The sequence below is a fragment of the Gopherus flavomarginatus genome, chromosome 8 (assembly GCF_025201925.1).
Source record: "Gopherus flavomarginatus isolate rGopFla2 chromosome 8, rGopFla2.mat.asm, whole genome shotgun sequence".
Lineage (NCBI taxonomy): Eukaryota > Metazoa > Chordata > Testudines > Testudinidae > Gopherus > Gopherus flavomarginatus.
The window spans coordinates 74,184,272-74,209,056 of record NC_066624.1 but is presented as its reverse complement, the minus strand read 5'-3'; the positions used below and the strand labels follow the sequence as shown (position 1 = coordinate 74,209,056).

General features: G+C 41.0%; 1 protein-coding gene across 2 annotated transcripts in view; it reads left to right on the top strand.

Moving 5' to 3' along the window:
- SPSB4 (splA/ryanodine receptor domain and SOCS box containing 4) overlaps positions 1 to 24,785 on the top strand; it is a 224,557-nt gene that overhangs the window by 11,638 nt on the left and 188,134 nt on the right. The window contains exon 1 of one of the 2 annotated variants that reach the window (XM_050964151.1): positions 18,861 to 19,589. The exons of the other annotated variant lie outside the window; for it this stretch is intronic. The gene's annotated coding sequence lies outside the window, so the exon portion shown is untranslated. Of the gene's footprint in view, positions 1 to 18,860; positions 19,590 to 24,785 lie in introns of those variants that run through there. 2 annotated transcript variants of the gene reach the window in all.

The window sequence follows — 24,785 nt, the reverse complement described above, 5'->3', positions numbered from 1 at the left end:
CAAGGCAGGCAAGAGTGGATCTCAAAATAAAATCAGATCCTGTTTGTCTCACTCGTATTGATTTCAATGAGATTACTCCTGTGGGCAAAAGGAGAGGAGCAGGATTTGACTCATAACATATAAAAATAAAAACTAATGTAAATGTCTGCAGTAATCTGAACACTTACTTTACTTCAAGGATGGTGACATGTACTTGTTGGCAGCATTCTAATTGGCAAAATTTCCTGAACATACATATTTTACTGCATATTGAACTACATATTCACCAACAAGATCTGTATGCAATGTTGATAAAATATGGCAAAAATATCATACAGGTAAACTACAGCTAAAGAAATGGAAACAATATTTCATGGGTTAAAACAATCTCAATTAGTCAAATATAGAGTGTTTCATATTTATGAAATCCGCCGTTTACTATATGCTGTAGGAGAACTCTATTATTAAGGCAAGAATATATGTGATCCATAGGAAACTCATAAACTGAATTAATATAGTGGAGAAAATATCTACTTAGGCTCTTTAGAAATCTTCGTGGATTTGGAGTTGAAGTGTATTCAGCCTGCAGTTCACTGTAAATCGTAAATTTAGATTTTTGTGTGTGCTTCCTTCAGATCTGCTACTTTCTCTTTTGTGTGCTCATTGAGTCCTTACTATACATACAGAATCTCTTTGCGCAGAGACTCATTTCTTTCTGTGTGCAAAGGAAGATTAATGTTTTTCTGATATCTAGACTTTGGTATTTAAATAATCAAATATGGTTACTTTTAGGCAAAGCATTAGTGATATGCTTTAATTGGGCACTGTGAATGAAATCCATTTTCCCAGCATGAAACTAGCGATCAGGTTTTATGCAGGTAAAGTGCTGCGATGATTAGGGAAGCAAACAGAGTGTCCCAGCCTGGGGCTAGGATGAGAAACCACAGGACAACCTTGCTAGCTCACAGAAATGCTGGCTGGCCACCTTGGAATTTAAGTATAAAATATTCAGGGAGAAAACATTTTGGGAAGTGATGGAGAAGTTGGTGGCCAAGGCATCCAAGAGGGAAGTCTCAGCCCTGTTTGAGACATGCAGAAAAGAATTATGTAGGCCTTGCACAACAGCCAGACAATCCTTTTGTGGCTTCAGATTCTCTTGATATCATAAAAGAGAATCTAACTGCCAGAGGATTTTGGCAGTGAAATAAGGCAAAATGTCTAGAACAATCTTCTCCAACGGAACATTCTCCGAGAACAATGCGTGACTTCCTAGACCTATGTCTGACAATGAAATTAAAATAACTTTGGGGGAAGCATATGAGATGTTGGACAAGGGCGGCCTTGGAAAAGTAGGTGCTGGAGATTCCATGAAGCCAATTACACCATTTGGAGATTGGAGCCATGACATGTACAAAGAAGAGATTATACTAAGGTTTACTTAATTTTGCTTTAAATTCCCCATCACCAAAGTTTATTTTAAACCTACAAGATCAAGTGTTCCGAATCTTTGAATCATGAAATCTGTCTAGGACCTCAAATAATTAAATTTAAATTAAACTTACCATTAGATAATTTAACTATATTCATGTTGTTATCTTTATGAAAACTCCTGCTGAATAAATTCCATTGTTGAACATGCTTTTGTTGTTTTAGTTTTTCTGCAGTGACCTGCTACTCTCAACTTCAGAATTTAGAGTATGGCTCTGGCAAGCTGTAATTTATAGCTTTGCAACAATGGTTTTACAACAAGCTCTGCTAAGTGGGCGTTTCTGTCCAGGTTAATTGCTTTGTACTGATCTAAGGAACTAGAGTTAAAAGCTTTTTTGAAGTGTGTAGAAGCTGCAGCAGTCAATTGTCTGGAAGGGACATCAGAGCTGTGTTCTAAGTATCTTTCTATACATTTAATATATAAAAGCTAGATAACTTGGTCTATTAAATTATTTAGAGAAATACAATTTTATTAATGATATTTAGAGTGACTTAATGCAAATAATATTAAATTAGAAAGCATTTATTTACCAACATGAAAGCTGTCCTACAGCTTACTAATGAACTTTGTCTTTGAATCTAGCTGTCTGGTGCATATTAATAATTTTATAGTTTAATGATATAGCTGCTGATTTAGAATGTAATTAGATTACAATTATGAAGTTTCTTTGGCAGCCGCATTTCTAATTCGCAGCTCAGCTGTTAGAGAAGCCTACAGAAAAAGGACAAAGCATCTTTAAAATAGTTGCTTTCTGCTTCATATTATAATGTGCTAAAAATCCTTTATGTCAAAGAGGATTTCATACTGGTTGAAAGGGTTGAACATTCCCTGTGTGGCACAGGAGTGGAAGATTCAATAGGCAAAGCCTATTCCCACCAAGTTGGTTGGAGATGGGGAAGCTGACCTAGATAGTAATGGATTCTATTTGTTTCCAGATCATCCTTTTAAATAGTATTTAAGATGAGACTGTGACTGACTCAGACGAGGTGGGGGAGGGGTGTGTGCATGTGTGCCAGGATCTTTTCACCTTCTCTTTGAGCAGGGACCGCCATCTCCTGTTACCTGCTGCCTCCTACGGTCTTCTCAAATGTAAGCCATCCCAAATGGAGGTAGAGAGGGCAGAAGCCAGGACCCTCATGCCATCTCACTTCAACCCAGCAGGTATTGCTGAGTAGTTTTATTAACTAACATGATGTTCAATACGACTTTGAAGTTGGTGTAGACAGGGATCATCCTGTTAACTTTGGGCCAGCTGGTCAAAGGTAATCCATGCAAGTTCCCGTTAACTGGGATTTATCCATGACCGGCTGATACCATTTTACACATGATAGTCTCTGACTTCAAAAAGATATTTATTATCATATTAGTTAACACAGTGATGCAAGGTCATAATTTCCTAGAGAAGACAAGCTTCTAATGAATAGTGCATTGGGTGAACCATTTGGCTCCCAGAGTCATAGTGCTTCTCAGTCTTGTTTTTAAGAAGAACCTGAAGGTAAAATAGGTGAGGTAACTGCTTTTGCCAGGGGCGGGCCATTGCCTCTCCAGTTTTTGAGGCCAGAATGCACCTTACTTTACCTAAATTGGTTTGGGGTCTCTGCCCTTGCATGCTAATGCAATCCATTGAGTTTCAAAGGGACTCTGAGGAAAAATACTACTGCACATTTTTCAGTGTTAGTGAGTAGAACTGGGCAACTGATTATCTGCTCCCAGAGCGCACTCTCACGTTTTGGTCCTGCACAGTTCTGTTCTGCCACCCCTCCTTTTCAGTGCACATAGGAGGCTGTTAGAATAGATTAATGGAGAAGTGGATTACATTGTCTTCAGCATGCTGCTATCCAAGCTAAGTATTTCCATTAGTGGAATGTTGGTTAGATTTTTGCCTCAAATAGCTTAGACCCCGTAAAAAAAAATATGTACATGACAACATTTTCAGCCTTGGTTGCCTACGCTAAGATACTTACATCAGTATTATAAATTTAGGTGCCTAATTATAAGAAGAAAAGGTTGAAAATGTTGGCCACAGTGCTTAATTCATGTGAAAGTCCATGGCAAAAGCAGCTGAACATACCCACTTTGTGTATAACTTGAACTTGGCTATTGTTCAGCTGAATATACTGCTACTTACATAAAAAGCTAAAATAGGGGCAATGTTCTGGCTGTAAAAAGATGTTAATATATGCATCCTTTCTTCCTGGTCCCTTTTTAAATGAAGAGGATAGTTTTTTTTTTCTCACTGTGTCACATAGTGTATCTTTCATGTCTCATGACTTTTCCATCAAATGTTCAATCTTGTATTCTTTATGCTTCCAAAATGGATTGGGCCTGATCACATAGAAAGAATAAAAGAATGGCTTTTCAAGAACTACAATGTGTGTGTGTGTGTGTGTATGTGGGCTCCCCGGTGCTGCCACAATACAACAAAATTTGTATTGTAATTTTTTTTATTAAGTTGTAAAAAAAAAAAAAAAAATCTAGACATTGGGTTTAAAATATGTCAACTTTTATTCAGAAATGTGTTTTTCAGACACCAGCACTGAGTGGTTGGTTGTTTTTTATTTATTTATGAGAGAGAGGAGAGATCATCTCTGTCCATTGATCTGGTGTTTGTTGTGAGATTATACGGTATGACCTCTACCCGTAGAGGGAGATGATCCTTCCCAGTCACACTGAAAGACCCACAGAGATTTGTCAGGTGCTGGCAGCACTGAATATAACCAATTATGCTGCACCACATGTGATATCAAATTGTAATTTGCTCTTTTTAGATTAACAGGCATAGCAGAATATAGCAGAGGAAAAATCAGCAATTTTTGCAGACCCGACAGTTCTTTGTAAGTTAAAATGATGGGTATTTTAGCTTGTAGCTCAGAACTTTAATAAAAAAAATTCTGTAAGTAATGTAGATTTTCCAAATATGCTGTATTTTTTTGTCTCATTATTTCTTGGAAAGCGTTTTCCTGAATTCTGACCAATAGCCCTGTGATTACATCATGGTCTTCAAGATGAGCTTTCTTGTTCAAGCAAACTTTAGAAGTTTGACTATGCAGTGTTGTTGTAGTTATGTTGGTCCCAGGATATTAGACAGACAAAGTGGGTGAGGTAATATATTTTATGGCACCAGCTTCTGTTGGTGAAAGGACAAACTTTCAAGCTTACACAGAACTCTTCTTCAGGCCTGGGAAACTAACTCAAAGTGTCACTGCTAAATACAAGATTTGAACAGATTATTTAGCATAAATAATTAACACACATTTCAAGGGACCATTTCATCCTCACCTGTAACAATTTTACGTTCAACAGCAAGCACTTTGTCCAAACCATGGGAACAGTCATGGGTCTAGGATGGGTCCCCAATATGCTACCGAAATACCCCGAGAGAACTTGCTTCAATACAAACCTAAAACCCCCTCTGATCACATATGCCTAGTTGCCACCTATCATCCTACACTGGGATCCATATGGGGTATCAAACAACTACAACCTATGCCCAGTGGGGATCCCATCCTGGAAGAAATCTTTCCAAAACCTCTCTTCTGACCTTCAAACAACCGCCGAACCTCTCCAAGCTCATCATCAGAAGTACGCTCCCCACAGACCAGGACTTGCCAGCTCAAAGTGTCATCAGATCCTGCCAGAACAATGGATGCAAAACCTGTAGACATATTTCCACTGATACAATGATCAACACCTCCCACAACATACCTTTCAAGATTCCTGGGTCCTACACATACCTATCACAACCTAACCCAGTATACTAAATGCCCCAATAGCAGTTGTATGGGTGAAACTGGACAATCACTATGCTATTGAATGAACTCGCATAGGAAAATGACAAAAACACCTTGTCACCTTTGGGTGAACACTTTTTTCACAAAGCTGTCGCTTTATATCTGATCTCTCAGTCCTCATCCTCAGAGGAAACCCGCACACTTTCAAAAGATGAGCTTGGGCCTGGGCGGCGGGTATAATAGGCCAGGGACTGCCACTGGACAACTGGGCTGCGGTGCTGCCCTTACCTGAGACCTCCCCCAGCCCCAAGGTTCCTGCTGCTCCCTGCATCCACCTCCTTGGGACAAGGGTGTGAGGAGCGACGTAGAGAGCCAGCGGCTGGTGGAGTGAGGAGGCGTGGCTAGGCACTGCTGGGGCCAGTGGCTTGGCGGTGAGTGGGGTGGGGCCTTCAGGGGCAGGAGGAGCTGGCACACAGGGAGGCTGCTGGCAGCTCTTGGCCCAGCTCGACTGTGGCAGGGGTGGTGGGAGGGATTGGTGGCTTGGAGGGGTTGGTGGTTGGTTGGCTTATGTGTGGGGGGTGACTACTCAGCCTGGCGCTTGCAGCTCGTCCCAGTGCTGGGTCCGGGCTGGCACTCGGGGGAGATGGGGGGTAGAGGCTAGGCCTGGTGCTTGGGGGGGCTGGTGGCTTGGCCCGGCACTCGAGGGGGGGGCAGTGGGTTGGAGAGGGCAGCTGGGGCTGGCGGGCCAGGGCTCTTCCGGTTGGGGGAGGCCCCCTCAGGGCTTTTCCTTTTACAGAGGAGGGAGGTTTGGGGCTCCAGCGTGCAGGGGGGTGGGGCCTTGGGTGGAAGGGGCAGGGCTGGGGCCGGCAGGCTAGCATCTTCCAAGTGGGTTGTTCACCTGTTGCTCATGAGCCTTGTAGCTTAGACACTAACTTTATGGCTTTTTACAACAATCTGAAACCCATCCCTTTGCTTCCACTCTCCTCTTCCCCCCATCCTTTCCTCCCTATGACTGGAGGGGTGTTTACCTTGTGTGGTCCCTTGAAATGTGTTAACTACTTATTTTAAACAACCTGTTCAAATCTTGTGTTTAGCAGTGACACTTTGAGTTTCTAAGACTGAAGAAGAGCTCTGTGTTAGCTCAAAAGCTTCTCTTTCACCAACAGAAGTTTGTCCAATAAAAGCTACCTCACCCACTTTGTCTCTCTAAGGAAGAATTAATCATTTAGGCCCAGAGCCTCCAAAGTGTTTAGTCCTCTAAGTGCCTTGGAGGTTCTGGGCCTTTGGCCCGACCATGTAAAGATCCTGATCTTTTTCTTCCGTATACTAAGCGTCCTTAAGTGCTTACAGGATGGGCCCTATATTTTTGGTAAAGCTTGTCTGAAACTAAAGCCCAGCTAAATTCTTATATGCAAGGAGATGTCTTAGGAGCAAATTATTGGTAAAATTATGAACTCCTAAGAAACATAGGCTGATTTACAGGAAACTCTGGTAGTCCCTTAAGTGTGGTGACACAAACAGCACCACTCTATATAGTTGGGCTTTAAGACTCCAAAGGTGGAGAAGATGAGTTACGAGTTAGGATATATCTAGCTACACACAGAGATATGCTATCCAGTTTGAGAGCTGATGCCATGTGTGAAAGGAAATATAGTATGATAGAGATTTTGACTATCAAGTTTTTGTGACCCTTTAGCTCAAGCTCTGTATAGCAAAGGGTTCGATGCTGTAGTCCTATATAGTGTTTCCTCTCTTCCTACATGAGTAAACATTAATATACATGCTCTAAAACTGCTTTCATCTCTGATTCATACAACTTCCTTGCAAAATAGCCTTCAGTGTGCTGGCAACATGAACACAGGGTTGTATTGCTTATTCTGCTTTTTGTTCTCATTCAAAGTTCACACCCATCCTGGGCATGAGCTCTGCTCTCTTTACTCTTCCTGCTTACTTTGCTGGGGCCTGCTATCCTGGGCTGAACAGCTGCTGCTATTACACCACCTTTTCCCCATCTGGGAGGGCAGATGGACTAATCCATAAACAGCCAATATTTGTTCATAGATCATTTTCTAGACAGGGCTAAATTGAACAGCTGACAACCTTCCCAAAGATTCTGAATGTTTCCATGCTTGGGCTATGTGCTACAAAACCAGAGAGGTCTTCCACTCTCTTTCACTACATATAAATGTTGGAACTGTAGAAAAGTGTAAACTAAGAAATTGATGATGTGTGGCCGAGGTGCTAAGAACACTTACATTTATTACCTTATTCTTTTGTAACACTTTCTGTAAAACAGTACATGCTTCAAGGACTTCCACTCATTTTTCCTTCCCCTACCAAATAACAACAAAAAATTCTTCCATGGATACAGCACATACTGTGGCATAGTAAATGTGACATTTGATTTTTGGTTTTGCATCCTCCCATAACCAGGATGAGTGTAAAGGTTAGAGAGCTTTCATTTTTCATGTTCCAACTGAAGCCGTGTTGCTTTTCACTAAACATTGTAATTGTGCTTTACTGCTTATACATTTAGTACATACTCAGTGTGTTTAAGTGAATCAAAAAGTTATCTGACATATATTTTCAGACCCTCACAATTTTCCCCAGAGTTTCTTAAAAAAAAAAGAGTGAGAGAGAGAAATAAAATCCTGTACTGTCTTTTTTTTTTTTTTTTTAATTTTTTGTTAATTTCTTACTGGATGGATAACTTCCTCTCTACAGTGTACTTGATGCCATCTGAGAGAACACACTTTACTGTAAGAAAAACCTTTCCCTGGCAACCTATTTCTTAATAAACTTTAACTAAAACCAGTCATTACATTTTAGGAATAAAAAATGTTTATAGGGATTGTTTTTTCTTATGCCAATTAAACAGCTTAATTTAATTATCTATCTCTACCTTTACAGATCTTGAGTTTCTTTAGGTAAGTCAGTAAGATATATTCACTTTGGCAGTCAATTATGCTAGACCACTTCCTCTAGAGCAATATTTATTGTTTTCCCTTCTTATCAGACCTTACTGGTCCTCCTGTACACTCTGTCCATTATCCAACGAGTCAAAGTCTATAACATTTTACAGACAATATTAATGAAGAATCTGTAGGTTACTGGAAATGGGAACTGCAGTTGTGACAGTTCCATAAAGAAAATGATACATTTCACTTCAAAACATATGTTGTCACAAGAATGGTAACAAATTTTAATTGAAGGGTAGAATTGCTTTCTTGTCTAAATTGGCCCATGTGTATTGTGTGCTTTTCACCTTTGTTCACCATCTGTCCTGGCTGAAACTGATGTCGGCCATCTGAGGACTGCCTCCTTGATGCTTAGTTTTCTGATTAGATGCTCATGGCACCCTTAAAAAAAAAAAAAAAAAAAAACTCCACACAACAAAAGATAATAGGGAGTCTTTGTATGGTGCACACTTCTATATCCCCAAGGCGCTTTTGTGTTTGCACCCTTACAGCAGCCTTTTTGTGTGTCCAGACCCCAGATGGTTGCCTGCAGCCGCAGGCCTTTTGTAGAAGAATCATACATAAATTGGGTAATGGAAAATAAACTGTATTTACTGGGCTTTTGAAGTAAATGAACATTTCCAAGTTTAACAAACAGGCTCTGAGGGGAAATTGCCAAAATACATATTACTACAAATCTTGGTGAAATATTTAAAGAATTGAAAACATTACTTAAAAACTATTTACTGGGTGCACTGAAAAACAAAGGAGTGCAGAAACTGAAGCTCAAAGGCAAAAATGTAAAATTATTAGGATAAAAATCAAAGATTTGTAACTAGAGGTGGGAGCTCGGCAAACAATGCAAACATTCCCATTTTTCAATAAAAACACTTAGGCCGTGTTCTTTACTGACAAATATTTGAGTGATGTAGTTGTATTGGAAAAACACTATCAAGAGGCAAATTTCAAAGTTGCAAGGTGCGTATTCACAGGAATTTACAATTGCAAATATTCTTGCTGAAAGTCCTTGTGCGCTCATCCAGTCAGGGAACAGAACCTGTGATTTTAAGTGAGACTCCTAAGACTCCAGTCTGAAATACTGGCAATCAATCAGAGTTTAAATAATAAGAATTAAAAAAAAAATCTGCTCACAAATATTTTGGGAGCAAAAAGAGTCTAGACATACTGAATAAATTATCGATGTGGGTTATTTTCTTAACTCTCCAAGATATAATGCTAAAATGGTAAACAGAGTTCTTCTAGTTAAAGAGGTAGTAATTGAGAGAGAATATTATAAAATATAATGGAAGATGAGAGCTTGAAATAATAAAATTACTGCAATATTAATTGACTATCTAATGTTTTGGTGAGGTTGAACAGCTGGAACACGTTGAGTGATAGTGATAGTGTGTCTGTTTTTCTGGATGAATACATCTTTAGTCCTTGGCATTATTAAAGCTCTGTCTTGCGGAAGATTGGATTTTTCCTGAGAAAACTAGGGACTAATCTGGAGTTACCTTTAAGTAGAGAGATTCTGTTTTGCAAGGAAGAAAACCTTGAAAGAGAAATGCTTATTTTGGATCTATATTTCCACCTGCTTGACATTTATATTTAGAAATATAATGGAAGTTATCTGCTAGGGTACATTAAGGAGACCCTGATGAAGCAAAAACCTGTAACTAGTCTGTTACATTCTCTTAAGCTATTATATAAGATAAAGCGTGGTAGTGCATATATTCTCTAGATTTTCTTGAACAGATAACATATTTACATTTGGGTGACACTTCTGTCCAAATGAACAGAGTATCATGACAGAATTTGCAATAATAGCTAAATAACTGACTAAATTATTTGTCAGAGGCAGTATACATGGAAGTGTTCTTGGTTTGAAGCACAAGAGAAGTAGGGTTTATGTCTGTGTGTGCATACGTTATAATCTCTATTTCTAAACATAGATCTGACTCCATGTAAGGGATTGAGGAGTTTCCAGGAGCAGTTGTTTTGGGTCATTGTATCCATGTTAAAAATTGGACACCATAGCAGTAACGTGTTACTAACTCCAATCCTAAAGCCTTACTCATGAGGGGACTACACGGGTATGTTTTGTCAACTCGCTGGTACAATAAATATGTGAAGCAGTACAAGGTTTATTTAGAAAGGAGAAATGGGCTGTGACTTACTCAGTGTGCTGATGATACCCAGCTGTAAGTCTTTTTTGCATACGTTTTGGCATGAGTAGTGGAATGTCCAGATGATCTTAGGCTTGGATGCGAAGTAGCTGGTTTTGAGTCAATCCAGATAAGGCCGAAATAATGTTGATGTGTTGGGCGAAGCACTTGGTTGAGTTGATGAGGATTTTTCTGACTCCACTAACTGAAGGAGAGAAACTATTCTTTGTAACACAGGTGTGCAGTGTACTGCACCAGTTAGTGTTTTGTATCCTGGGCTGGTCTTAGATGCTCCAGGACTAGTCAAGGGCGCTTACAGCCACCTGCCCCTGGTAAAAAGAATTTGACTTCATGTTTCAGAGGTTGATCTTGTCATAGTTACCCTTGACTTTGTTAATTTGAGATCAGATTGCTGTAATGCACACTAAAAGCAGGTACACACTGAAAGCTAGGACAGAATGATTATTTGCTGCATCAGTGAAGTTTCAAGCCAAGAGCAGCGGCGGCTCCAGGCACCAGCGCTCCAAGCGTGTGTCTGGGGCAGCAAGCCGCGGGGGGCACACTGCCAGTCCCTGCGAGGGCAGCAGTCAGGCAGCCTTTGGCGATTTGCCTGCGGGAGGTCCCCAGTCCTGCAGATTCAGCGGCGGGTATGCCAAAACCGTGGGACCCACGGACCTCCCACAGGCATGCTGCTGAATCCATAGGACCGAGGACCTCCTGCAGGCACGCTGCCGAAGGCAGTCTGCCTGCCGTGCTTGGGGCAGCACAAAAGCTAGAGCTGCCCTTGGCCAAGAGCATATTATACCAAAGCTCCAGGATCTACATTAGCTGTCTAACTTTTCCAGGTGGAATTCATGGCACTGTAATGCCTTAAAAAGATCTGAATAATTGGGAGACACTTACTTGAAAGGCCACCTCCCCATGCCAGACTGCTGCAGTTGAGGTCAGCAGAGGCATTTGTGCAGAGCTCCCTCATTTAAACAGGAAAGAGCTGCTAACAGATAATTTTCCATGAGAGGGGGTCTTTTGCTTTGGCATTGAGCCCCTAGGGCTTCCGGAACCCAAAATAGTTAGGATAGGCCTTTTAGCATGAATTAGGCTTTCTCGCAGGTATCATTACTGCTATGGAAGGATTTTTATCTTATTATGTCTTCTGGGGCATATTTATTTTGTTTACTGATGGAATAGGGCAAGCAGTCAATTAAAATATTTATTTGAAAGTTAAGTTTATTTTGTATAAATCTAAATAAAATAGTCAAGATGACTTTCTTCTGTTGACCATAATGTGGTGGCCTGGCTGCTATTTCCAACTACATTTTGCATGAAGAAAAGACACTATTTTGGATACCAAATCCATAGAGAAATCAGTTTAGTTCTGACAGTTGAAACTGACATAACCTGTGAGACCATGAACTTTGATGAAGTTGGGATATGAGTGAAATACAAAAGGATTTAAAAGACATTTTTTCTCTTACTCATGGCTATTGTATGCAGATATTCTGAGAAACTGGCTGTGCCTATAGGAGGGATAATTGGTTATGGTATTGAATATGAACTGTGTATTGGACTTTGGAACCAAGATTTTCAAAAGAGATTAATGATTGTGGGTACCCAATTTAAGACCCCTTAAAGGGGCCTATTTTTAGAAAATACTGAACACCTACCTTTTTAAAATCAGTCTCCTTTAAAGTAGCTCAAATTGGTCATGCAAAAGTTGTGGGACCCAATATCAATACCCACTTTTGAGAAGCAGTGTGGAATACCCTTTACATAAGGGTTAAATTATGTGGTCTTGATGGCTGGGGAGTGTGGACCAGTGTATACAGCCTTTCATCTTTATAGCAGTGGTTTGCATTGAATCCAGGGGTATATGGTAGTGAAGCAAAAATGTTACAACTTCTGCACAGTGAAATGAGCAGTTGGTCTCAGTTCAGTTCCTAGTAGCAGTTCATTTAATTAAAAAAACCCCACAACTCAGGCTTTGTCTACACTACACAGCTTTTAGCGACATGGCTGTGTCGCCACAGCAGTGCTGCTAAAAGTCGTGCAGTGTAGCCACTGTTTGTCAGCTCTCCTGCTAACAAAATCTTCAACCCCCAACGAGCATGGTTAGCTTTATTGGCAGGAGAATGCCCCTGCTGACAATGCGCTGTGCACACCTGCGCTTGTCGCTGCAAAATTTTTGTCTTTCGGGGGTAGGGGGAGGGGAAGTTAATACCTCTGAAACACAAAAGTTTTGCCTTTCAATTGCCAGTGTAGACATAGCCTCAGGCAGCCTTGTTGGTGATCAGAGAACCAGTACCAAACAACTAGAGACTGAGTTCACTGCTATAGGTGGTCTCTTCAGGTCAAGATTGAACAGTAATGTGACACAGCTGTTCCTGTAGATACATATCTCCTTTCTAAATAAAGGAAGGTTTTTCTCCTCGTCATCTGGAATTTAGTCATTACTAGAGATAAGAGCATAGAATTTTGTTTTGGATCAAATTTGACAAATTTTTACAGGTCTTTGTGACTTTGTTTCATCTGTTTTTCTCCCCTCTGAACCTAGAGTGCCTGAATTTCAAGTATACTCAATTTATCAAATGCATCTCAACATATCTTTTGTTATGTACGGTCATAAACTCTTGGAAACTAGAGCTTTTTCTACACTGGCAAGTGAAAGACAAAAATTTTTGTCATTCAGAGGTTTTAAAAAAACACCTGCCCAAAAGGCAAAATTTTGTCAAGGACAAGTACTGGTGTGTACAGTTCTGCCTGCTGACAAAGCTAATGCTGCTTATTGGGGGTGGAAGATTTTGGTGGCAGGAGAGCTCTCTCCTACCGACAAACAGCGGCTACACTGCGCACCTTTTAGTGGCGCGGCTGCAGTAGCACAGCCATGTCGCTAAAAGCTGCGTAGTGTAGACATAGCTTAGGGCTGTGCTACTTTTTATGTTTGGAAGTTGCCTCATACTTTATGGGTGCTACAAGAACAAGAATGGTTGTGCAGCTATATGAGGGATGGTTTAAAAAAAAAACAACACATTTACTAAAGTGTATATGATATTGCCAAATTTGGTCCATATCCAAATTTACCATCAGTTTTAAAAATTGCGGCCTAAAATGGTTTCTGCGCTGATGTGATTATTCTCCATTTTAAGTATAAAATATAGCAAATACCATACATTTTTTTAAAAAATGGTGAAGGTGCAGCAAATAGCAATTTTGAAGGGTGTCCACTTTCATTATTTAATTGTTAATGTATTTGTGTAATAGAGTTTGCTGAAAAAGAAGGCATTCTGTTTTTTGAGAGGGTGGTGTAACTTCCTGATCTGGCTCCCTGTGTAATGGGACTTCTTTTAATAATACCCTTCTTAGTTTTGCAGTAAAGTATTCAATTTTTAAAATATCATGCCTTTGGTAAGCTGTTCATTATTTTTCATTGAGAGGTTCATTGTATGGGAGGGTATAAACCAAAGATTTTATTAGTTGACCAAATCTTGGTAAAATGAGATGTACAAAAGAACTTGCAAACAGTTGTGCACACACTTAACTTGACTAGTGTGAGTAATCCCGGTGATTTTAAGACCTGCATAAGTGTTCGCAGGATCTGGGCCTTAAAAGGTATAATGAGCAACCATGAGAGGAAGGATGATGATCCAGTGGTAGGGCACCACTAGCTTCACACTTCACACCTTGTTTCAAGTCTCTGCTGTGGCCCAAACTTCTGTGTGACTGTGGATAAGTCATTTAGGCCCAGATCCATTGAGGCTCCTCATTTCCATTCAGTGCCTTCACTGAACCACAGTGGCTCCTGATGCATGTACTTAACTGTAGTCCTGATTATTTTCAACTAGGAACTTGAAATGACCACTCTTAAGCCCTGATGGAGGCTTATGATGTTGTCAACATGAAACCCACACACTTAGTGATAGGAGGTGGGTGTCAAATTTCACACGAGCAAGGAATCTCAACAAACTTTATGGTTATGGGGTGTGGGGGGGAGGTCGCTGAAGTTCTGTGTCGTCTTATCCTCTCTATAGTAGCAGTCAAGTTTAATCTATATTGGCTTTTGCAATTAGGTATTTCTTTTAATATACTGTAATTTCCTCATGCTTATTTACTCATAATTGAATGCAGTGGGCACTGTTCATTTCTCTTAGATGGCTGTCTTGCAATTTTGACGGGCCTTAGTGATCTCCCATTTGGGAGATAGAAAAGATTTTCTATATGGTCATCTAATAAAATTACTGTTTCCTAGTGTATATTTTTGTTAAACCTTCCTTTTTTAGATGCCATGATCACACCTTTACTCTGGCAGGAAAAATTCTCAGGATCATTTCCTGATCAACCTCAGTGAATAATTATTTAAAGCTTGGGGTTTTTTGAGCTTTTTTGGTGTGCAGTTCCAAATATCTCTACCACAGGGCTGAATCACTGTTGAATTATGCTACATAGAGAATGTGCGCAATGAAATTGCACAGCTTTAGTGTGCAATTACTGTCCTGTACTGACCATGACCAGCTAACACATTTCCAAACACAACTTGCTATATATACAAAAGGTGCAAATTCCTGTTTAAAATTCTTAGTTAAAACATGATCTCCTCTCTCCGCAAGTCAGAGACCTAGGCAAAAGGGTCTATCATTTCTATCCATATACAAACAGTATGTGTCAGTCCTCCGTAACCAGTATAGGCAATAGCACCACTTTCTATACACTCAAGTAAAAGTACATTTTGCATGTGCATTGTATTGGCCAGATCTCCCTGCTCCCTGATTGCTCTCAGTTGTTTGAGTTTCAGGCCTAAGTACCCAAGATAAAAGGGAAGAAGTTGTTGAGTTGCAAAATTTCTCTTTAATCTTCCATTGCAGATTTTTTTTTTTTTTTAATAATAGAACCTACAATTCTTAATTAGGATCAGGGGTCCATTGTTTTAGTAACATTACAAATGTAGTAGTAGACATGGTCCCTGCATGGAAGAACATATGATCTAAGAAAACAGGTAACAAATCTATCCTACAAGATAATACTGATTGTGAAAGGGCTTATCCTTAGAAAAATAACAGCCTGCCCAGTTTAAGGCTGAGAAGAGGAAAGGATGGAGCACAGAATGTATTTTCTTCTCAAACTAGAGAAGTTAAATTTGAATACAGTGACTGGCCTATCAGTAGAGATCAAGAGAGACAGATTCTCAGAGGTATTTAGGCTACTACCCTGCTTTGATTTCAATGGAATTTAGGAGCCTAAATACCTTTGAGGATCTGGGCCAGAAAACCTTCATCTCAGGGTCATAGCATGCTTCGCAAAGGCCTGTTGCTGATTTAGAGTGGGAAGCAATGGAATTATTTACCCAAACTTTTTCAAACCTTGAATAAAGTTAAATTTCTGATTTGGTTTTTATATTTTCTGTTTCCTCCATCTCTAGTGGTTACCTAAGTGGTGGAAAGAGAGATTTTGGAAGAGAGGAGATACAGCTTAGTATAACTCTCACTGTATGCTTTTTAAAAACTTTTGTGGGAGTTCCAGAACATTGGTTCCAAGGCTGTTCCTCTACCCCACAGAGTACATTGCAACTGTTTCACAATTCCCCCATTTATGGTGTGACTCATCTCCAGAATAAGATTTCTGGATTGTCACTGTGTGTCACTCTGAAGCCTAGAATGTCTGAGTCTGTGTGAAGGGACGGAAACAGTTACAAGCAAGGGTGAGAGATCTTTTTGTGCAGAATATCCCCAGGTTCAATCATCGCTGGGGTCTGCAGTCTGTCACTGTCCAAGTTTTAAGTTCTCAGCTATTTTCACTTCATGAATTATACCTGTGTGACAACAGTGTACATGTCAATGCCATTGTATTATGAGAGGTAACTCAACCAATTACCACCCTTACTATACAGCTAATTTTCATGTAACCATTTAATTGGTTGTATGAGAGAGACTATGTAAATGGTAGATTACTGGCTCAATTGTCACACCCTTCCCACAACATGGACTTTCACTAATTTTTTACTAATGCTGGTGCTAGGAATGTGCCAATGAAATCTATCAAACAAACAGCAGCTGACATAAATAAGAGAGGTCCCCCTCCAGTGTCTACAATTTTGAGTGTTGAGGTTTGTTTTCTCTCATTTATCTCTACTTTCCTAAATACAGCAAAGTGGCACCTTATAGACTAACAGACGTTTTGGAGCATGAGCTTTCATGGGTGAATACCCACTTCATTAGATGCATGTAGTGTGAAGCTCAGCAGTTTCTCTTTGAAGTCTGGTCCTGAAGTTTTTTTGCTGCAGGATGGCCACCTTAAGGTCTGCTATTGTGTGGCCAGGGAGGTAGAAGAGTTCTCCTACAGGTTTTTGTATATTGCAGTTCCTAGTACCTGATTTGTGTCCATTGATCCTTTTCCGTAGAGACTGTCCAGTTTGGACGATGTACATAGCAGAGGGGCATTGCTGGCATATATTACATTGGTGGACATGCAGGTGAATGAACCGGTGATGGTGTGGCTGATCTGTATCACTGCAAAACACACTGGGAGAGTTATTTTAAAATATCAGTTTATTTAAAACAGAACAGCCTTAAATGCAGCTGGACCAAATGTTATGGAAAATTCACATCCATGCAATTCAAATTACTAACCCCAATGATTTTATAATTGACAAAGTGAAGTTTACAACGTGAACACTGATTTTAAAGAGAGTAGCAAGCTCTCAATCAGCAGAATATTCAACTGTTTGCATATGCAGAATTTGCGCCCCTGCTGCTCTGAAACATCCTTTCAGAGGAGTAGTTTGGTAGTTAAGTGGTCCAGTCTAGGCTTTCAAGTTTAACACTCAGTTCAGATGAAAGTGAAAATTCACACTTCTTACTGCTTTTGTTTCAGATTGACTGGAGATTCCAGTAGAAAAAAATGCATTAGTTTACATTGGGAAGGCTGTCACCACCAATATGGTTAAGAATGTCACTTTAAAAAAAAAAGAGGAAAAAAAGAAAAGAAAAAGGAAGCTTAGATCCCAGGGAATACAGGAAAATCCACAAAATGACCATATGTCCTGACCCCTTTGAATTTCTATTGTCCCGGCACACAAGGAAGAATTCTTTGAAACCTTAAGATGTGTATTATTTCAAATACTTTTTTTTCCTGTATCTGAGGGTTCCTTAGTCCATCACCTGGTCTTGAGGTGACAAATGTCTGGATAATAGTAGTGAAGTCCACATCTGAAAGAAAAGGTTTCAACTTGCTAGTCAGGCACAACTGTGAAGAAAAAAAGCACATATGCAAATTATTGAATGGGGGTTTGAATTAAAGCCATTATTAGCATCACAAAACATTGGGTTTCATTTTAACTAAATAATGGAATTAATATAAACAGTGTTGGGGGGGAAAGACCCAGATATTGCACTGTGATTTGCACATGCACAGCAGGGAATTCTAAGTCAGTGATACAGTTTGCTTGAACAGATCACAGTGCAGGATTGGGGCCACATTAAGGAGTTGTTTGTTTATTTAGCATAAAAAATGTGCTGGGAGCTATACAGGCCTATGCAAAGACTGGTGTCTCTTCCAACAGCTTAAAACCTGAAGCCACGATCCTACAAAAGTGTACATATCACATGTACTTAACTTTACCCCATGTGAATAATTCCTTTTGATTTTCATGGAACTACTTACCAGGAGAGCTAAGTGACTTTGTCTTTACATGATCATGGCCTAATCAGGCCACTTACAAAGAGGGTGGGGTGTAAGGATGGATAGATTTGCAAGCTTTCCCTCCTGTTCCTACTCTTTATTACAAACCACACCAGTACGTTGGTAGGGTGATTTTTCAGAGGTACTGGAGCAACCTTAGCGTCCATTGACTTTTGCGGTAGCATTGGCAAGGGGTGCTCAGACCTCTAAAGTTCATGTCAACAATGTGTTCTGGTACAGGCAGGCTGTGTGTGTGTGTTTAAACAAACAGAAATCTTCAGGTGCCAAAGGAGAAGTTACACACAGGGGCACTGGAACAATTTTTATAGTGAGGGTGCTGCTGCTGGTGGAAAACATTTATTTGATGTTTGTTATTACCAGGGCTTAAATTCGTAATGATTATTTCCTGGAGCCCTCTCCCATCCAGGGAGGAGTGGGTTCCCTGGAGTTCAGGGCTTCCGCCTCACAGGTCGGGGAGGAAGGTGTGCTGGGGCTCAGAGCTTCAGCCCTGTGTAGTGCCCCCTGAGGGGCTGAGGCCCAGCCCACAGGTTTGTTTGAAAATATTTATGGGTGCTCCATTCCCGTGGGTTCTGGCTGAATTTAAGCCCTGGCTATTACTACTTAAAGATAGGAGGTACAACAGCACCCCAAATTCCAGCACCACTGGTTGCACATGAGGATCCCATGTATCCTTTGTGACCCAAGGGGTTAAATAATGCAATGCTGGGCTGGCTCAGTGAACTAAGAGTGCTCTTGATGAGCTCTAGCCAGAGATGCACAGGAAAGCGTGCGAGGAATTGCAGTTTGTGCAATAGCAAGGGGGCTCTATTGCCCAGTTGGTAGGCTCCGGCTTGTGTGCGTTTCGGCGTCTGTGTGGTAATGCTCGTGTTGGGGGAAGGGGCGTCACCATCTGTTCTTAATTCCCTGGTCATTGGATTAGTAGCCCTTAGTGATGAGATCAGCAGGATCAGCTTTCCCGATGGGGCACTGCACTCGCTTCAGCTGCAGGCTCTTCCCATCTGGGCTGTGTCTCTGGAGGGGAGACACAGAATGAGGAATCCAAGGCATGAAGTAAATTAGCCTTTGAAGGAGCAACAAAACCAGGTTTGCAAAGGGCAGGAGGACGGTGTTCAGAGGCCAGTTTTCTTCTGTGGGGAGTGACGGTACCTTTTCTGCGGGAGCAGTCGTGAAATGTTTCCTGGCTATTACTGGGTTGCTTCGATTTTCTATTACAAGCTTGTATCCTACTGAGTAAGGAAGTGTTTTTTTCCCCGTCTTTCCGCTGGCTTGTATGTTTGGAGCCTCAGCACACACCACACAGATGTGGCTCTCTAACACATCGTTAAGCAGCCTTTGACAATATCTTTGCTTTTAAACCTGCCTCTTCGGGAGGATTTGCTCGTGCTAAACTACAGCTGCCAGAGTTTGGAAGCTTAGCTCGGTTGCCGTTCAAGAGGAAAATATTGTTTAAGGAAATACTTTTGCGAGTCACAGCTCCCTTTTCTGTTTTGTTTGTTTACTTGTGGTTCGACCTTTCCCTCTGGAATTTTGTATTCTCATAACGGACCAGCCTAAGAGGAGCTTTAGTATTTTTATGGTAAGTTATCGAAAGGTGAATGTTTTCCACTGATTACGACTGTTGTTTTATTCCGTGATATGTTTAGTGATGTACGTTTTTGAAACAGTGGCTACAAGGTTAGAAACTAGTATTTAAAAACGAGCAACAACAAACCCCTATATCTGTGGTTGAAATAATAGTAATACACATTCTTCTACCTTTCAGAAATGCTTGTAAAATTCATGTTTAATTGTAGTCTTGATTTTCACAACAACAACAAAAAATGTAAAAAACAAACAAAAAGCTCCATAAATTTATGCTGCTTGGCTGTGAATTTAGATATTGGTGGTGCTCAAACAATCCCAGATTAAACAAAAATCTGTTTTATAGGGCAGATTGTGATGAGTGCAATATTTTAAGACATTTAAAAAATGACTTTTAGAGGCAAAAGAGGAGACTTCAGCTGAGCTACTTTTAATATTTCAAATTTTTCTAAGTCTCTTTAGCAAAAGTAACCTAAATTATAATTTTGTCAGTAACCAAACCCAAGTTTTTAAGCTGTGTGAGTTCCAGTGAAGAAATGTATTCAAGCAGTTTGCCCTGTTGCTGCTTTTTAAAACTTCTGGCAAGGATGTTCTTCGACATTGGTCTGATCCTCATTTGGAATAGTAATACTTTTTGAAACCATAAAAGCCGTTTGAATAATGTGCCACACTGTTTGTTTCCTGTTGAATTCCTCAAGCTTAGAATCCCATTCATTCTGGAGGAGGAACGTTCTAGTTTAAGATCAGTAGGTAAAGTTGATGTGACATTTGGTGTGTTAGTTTATTTTTTTTCTCCCTTGTATTTTGTAAAATATACATTACACATTGCTATGGGCTGAGAAGCGTCCGGAATCTAGACGTGATCAGTTATTACTTTGGTTACCAATTTGATATTGGTTGCAGCCCAGAGTGCTAGTAAAAACCAATTTTTCACAATGCTTCTATTGCCCTTGGTGACAGAAATTATCCATAACAAGATAAACTCTTTCACAATGCAATGTTGTTGTTAGAAAAATAACACCCCCCCCCCAACGGCTGTTCCTAAGCTTGCAACTAATGTTTGTTTGGTTTGTGCAGTGCATGTCAAGCCACGATGCATTTTTAATGTCCTTTCTGTAACAAAAGCAGTCTGTCAGGAACATGAGAGTTGCAGTTAGATTTATTTTGTGCTGATGACAGAATAAAGTCAAACATTGTGAATTCATTTTTTAAAAAACCTATGGGGCAATGGTTTTATAATGTGTACAGTGGTATTAACAGAAATGTGTTCTCATAGCAAAAGCACAAAACTGGGAGGTGGGCGACCTAGCTTATATATGCTTGTCTCTGCCATTGATTTGTTGTGTGACCTTGGGCAACCTCTCTGCCTCCATTTCTCCATCTGCATGTCCCTACATCACAGTGAGGCTAATGCTTAATTTATTAATGCCTTTGAAGCGCTTGAAGGTCTTCAGATGGATTGTACTGTAAGTACCTTTATACACTGCAAGCTTGTGAAACTAAGAGCTGAACTTCTGCATTTACCTGGTTAGAGGCATCCAGGAACAATAGTTTGGCAGCTCCCATCCCTAATGCATGTGTTTTCCTGACCTTATTTCTTCTTTGCAGACTTCACTTCAATTCATCTATCATCAGTCGTCTTGCTCAGTATTCCTCAGTGTTTTGGTGCGATACAGTGATATGAGGTTCCCTTTTGGGAAATACATTTTGTAATAGTCATGCTGAGATCACTTGCACAGAGGTGCCCAAATGAAGATACAGCACTAACTAAGACATATACACTGACTAGAGCAGCCGAAAATTGCTAATTTTTGTTGAGGCTGTTATGACTGAATTTTATGATTTCATAAAAAGAACAGGAGTACTTGTGGCACCTTAGAGACTAACAAATTTATTTCAGCATAAGCTTTCATGGGCTACAGCCCACTTCTTTGGATGCATGGAATGGAACATAAATTGAGGAGATATATATATACACATACAGAGAGCATGAAAAGGTGGGAGTTGCCCTACTAACTCTGAGGCCAATTAAGTAAGGGGGAGAAAAAAAAACTTTTGAAGTGATAATCAAGATAGCCCAGTACAGACAGTTTGATAAGAAGTGTGAGAATACTTACAAGGAGAGAGAGATTCAATGTTTGTAATGGCTCAAAGAACAGGAGTACTTGTGGCACCTTAGGGTACGTCTACGCTACGGGGATTATTCCGATTTTACATAAACCGGTTTTATAAAACAGATTGTATAAAGTCGAGTGCATGTGGCCACACTAAGCACGTTAATTCGGCGGTGTGCGTCCATGGTCTGAGGGTAGCGTCGATTTCCGGAGCGTTCAAATGTGGGTAGCTATTCCATAGCTATCCCATAGTTCCCACAGTCTCCCCCGCTCCTTAGAATTCTGGGTTGAGAGCCCAGTGGCTGATGGGGCAAAAATCATTTTCGCGGGTGGTTCTGGGTAAATGTCATCAGTCATTCCTTCCTCCGGGAAAGCAACGGCAGACAATCATTTCGCGCCCTTTTTCCCTGGATTGCCCTGGCAGATGCCATAGCACGGCAACAATGGAGTCCGTTCAGCTTTTTTTTTTTTTACAGTCACCGTATGTGTACTGGATGCCGTGGACAGAGGCGATACTCCAGCGCTACACAGCAGCGTTCATTTGCTTTTCCATGATAGCAGACATGGTTACCAGTCGTTCTGTACCGTCTGCTGCCAGTGTAAATTGGCAATGAGATGACGGTTATCTGTCTTTCTGTACTGTCCGCTGCTATCATGGGTGCCCCTGGCTGAGATCAGCCGGGGGCGCAAAAGCAAAACTGGGAATGATTCCCCGAGTCAATCCTTCCTTTATGGTTTCTAAAAATAGAGTCAGTCCTGCCTAGATTATGGGGCAAGTGTACTAGAGAACCAGTGTATCAGAGAGCACAGCTGCTCCGTGTCAGATCCTGCAGAAATGATGAGCTACATGCCATTCACGGGGGGGTGCCCCTGCAACAACCCTACCCGTTGCTTCCCTTCCCCCCCAACCTTCCTGGGCTACTGTGGCAGTGTCCCCCCCATTTGTGTTATGAAGTTATAAAGAATGCAGGAATAAGAAACAGTGACTTGTTAGTGAGATAAAATGAGGAGGAGGCAGCCTCCAGGTGCTATGATAGTCTAGGCAGGACTTAAGCGGTGCGGAGGAGAGGAGCCCAGCATGCCGCTGCTATGATAGTCCTGGCAGTACAGAATCTTTTCTTTACACAGGAAAGGGAGGGGGCTGATGGAGCTTAGGCCCCAGTTGCTATGATGAGGACGGTTACCAGCCGTTCTGTCCCATCTACTGGGAATGACCAGGAATCATTCCTATTTTTACCCAGGTGCCCCTGGCTGACCTCACCTGAGGCAAGCCAGGAGCACTCACGGGCTGATGGTGACAACGGATATCAGTCATATTGTACCGTCTGCCACCAGGGAGGGCAGAGGAGCGGATACTGCTCGTCACTGCTGCAGCATCGCGTACACCAGCAGTATTCAGTAGACATAGGGTGACATTGAAAGAAGTCAAGAAATGCTTTCTTTCCCTTTTCTTTCACGTGTGGGGGGGAGTAAATTGATGATCTATTCCCTGAACCACGCCGGACAATGTATTTGACCCTACAGGCATTGGGAGCTCAGCCAAGAATGCAAATACTTCCCAGAGACTGCTGGGGACTGTGGGATAGCTGGAGTCCTCAGTACCCCCTCCCTCCCTCCATGAGCGTCCATTTGAGTCTCTGGCTTCCCGTTATGCTTGTCACGCAGCACTGTTTAGCCTATAGATTTGTTTTATAAAACACTTTGGCATTTCGTCTTCTGTAATGGAGCTCTGATAGAACAGATTTGTTTCCCCGTACAGTGATCAGATCCAGTATCTCCAGTACGGTCCATGCTGGAGCTCTTTTTGGATTTGGGACTGCATCGCCACCCGTGCTGATCAGAGCTCCACGCTGGGCAAACAGGAAATGAAAATCAAAATTTTCCTGTTTACCTGGCCACTGCATCCGATTTCTGATTGCTGTCCAGAGTGATCACAGTGGTGCACTGTGGGATACCGCTCGGAGGCCAATACCGTCGATTTGCGGCCACACTAACCCTAATCCGATATGGTAATACTGATTTTAGCGCTACTCCTCTCGTTAGGGAGGAGTACAGAAACTGATTTAAAGAGCTCTTTATATCGATATAAAGAGCCTCGTAGTGTGGACGGGTACAGCATTAAATTGGTTTAACGCTGCTAAAATCGGTTTAAACGCGTAGTGTAGACCAGGCCTTAGAGACTTACAAATTTATTTCAGCATGAGCTTTCATGAGAGTTCATGTCTTCAGATGCATAGAATGGAACACACAGACAGGAGATATTTATACATGCAGAGAACGTGAAAAGGTAGAGGTATGCATACCAACAGGAAGAGTCTAATCAATTGAGATGAGCCATCATCAGCAGGAGAAAAAAAACTTTTGAAGTGATAATTAAGATGACTCATAGAAGGTGTGAGGAGAACTTAACATAGAGAAATAGATTCAGTTAGTGTAATGACCCAACCATTCCCAGTCTCTGTTTAGGTCTGAGTTAATTGTATCTAATTTGCATATTAATTCGAGTTCATCAGTCTCTCACTGGAGTCTGTTTTTGAAGTTTTTTTGTTGCAAAATTGCTACCTTCAAGTCTGTCACTGAGTGGAGTGGTTAGAGAGGTTGAAGTGTTCTCCCATTGGTTTTTGAATGTTATGATTCCTGATGTCAGATTTGTGTCCATTTATTCTTTTGCGTAGAGACTGTCCGGTTTGGCCAAGGTACATGGCAGAGGGGCATTGCTGTCACATGATGGCATATAGCACGTTGGTAGATGTGCAGGTGAACGAGCATCTGATGGCGTGGCTGATGTGATTAGGTCCTATGATGGTGTCACTTGAATAGATATGTGGACAGAGCTGGCATCGGGCTTTGTTGCAAGGATAGGTTCCTGGGTTACTGTTTATGTTGTATGGTGTGCGGTTGCTGTGAGTATTTGCTTCAAATTGGGAGGCTGTCTATAAGCGAAGACTGGTCTGTCTCCCAAGATCTGTGAGAGTGAGGGATCATCTCTAAGGATAGGTTGTAGACCTTTGATGATGCGCTGTAGAGGTTTTAGCTGGGGGCTGTAGGTGATGGCTAGTGACGTTCTGTTGTTTTCT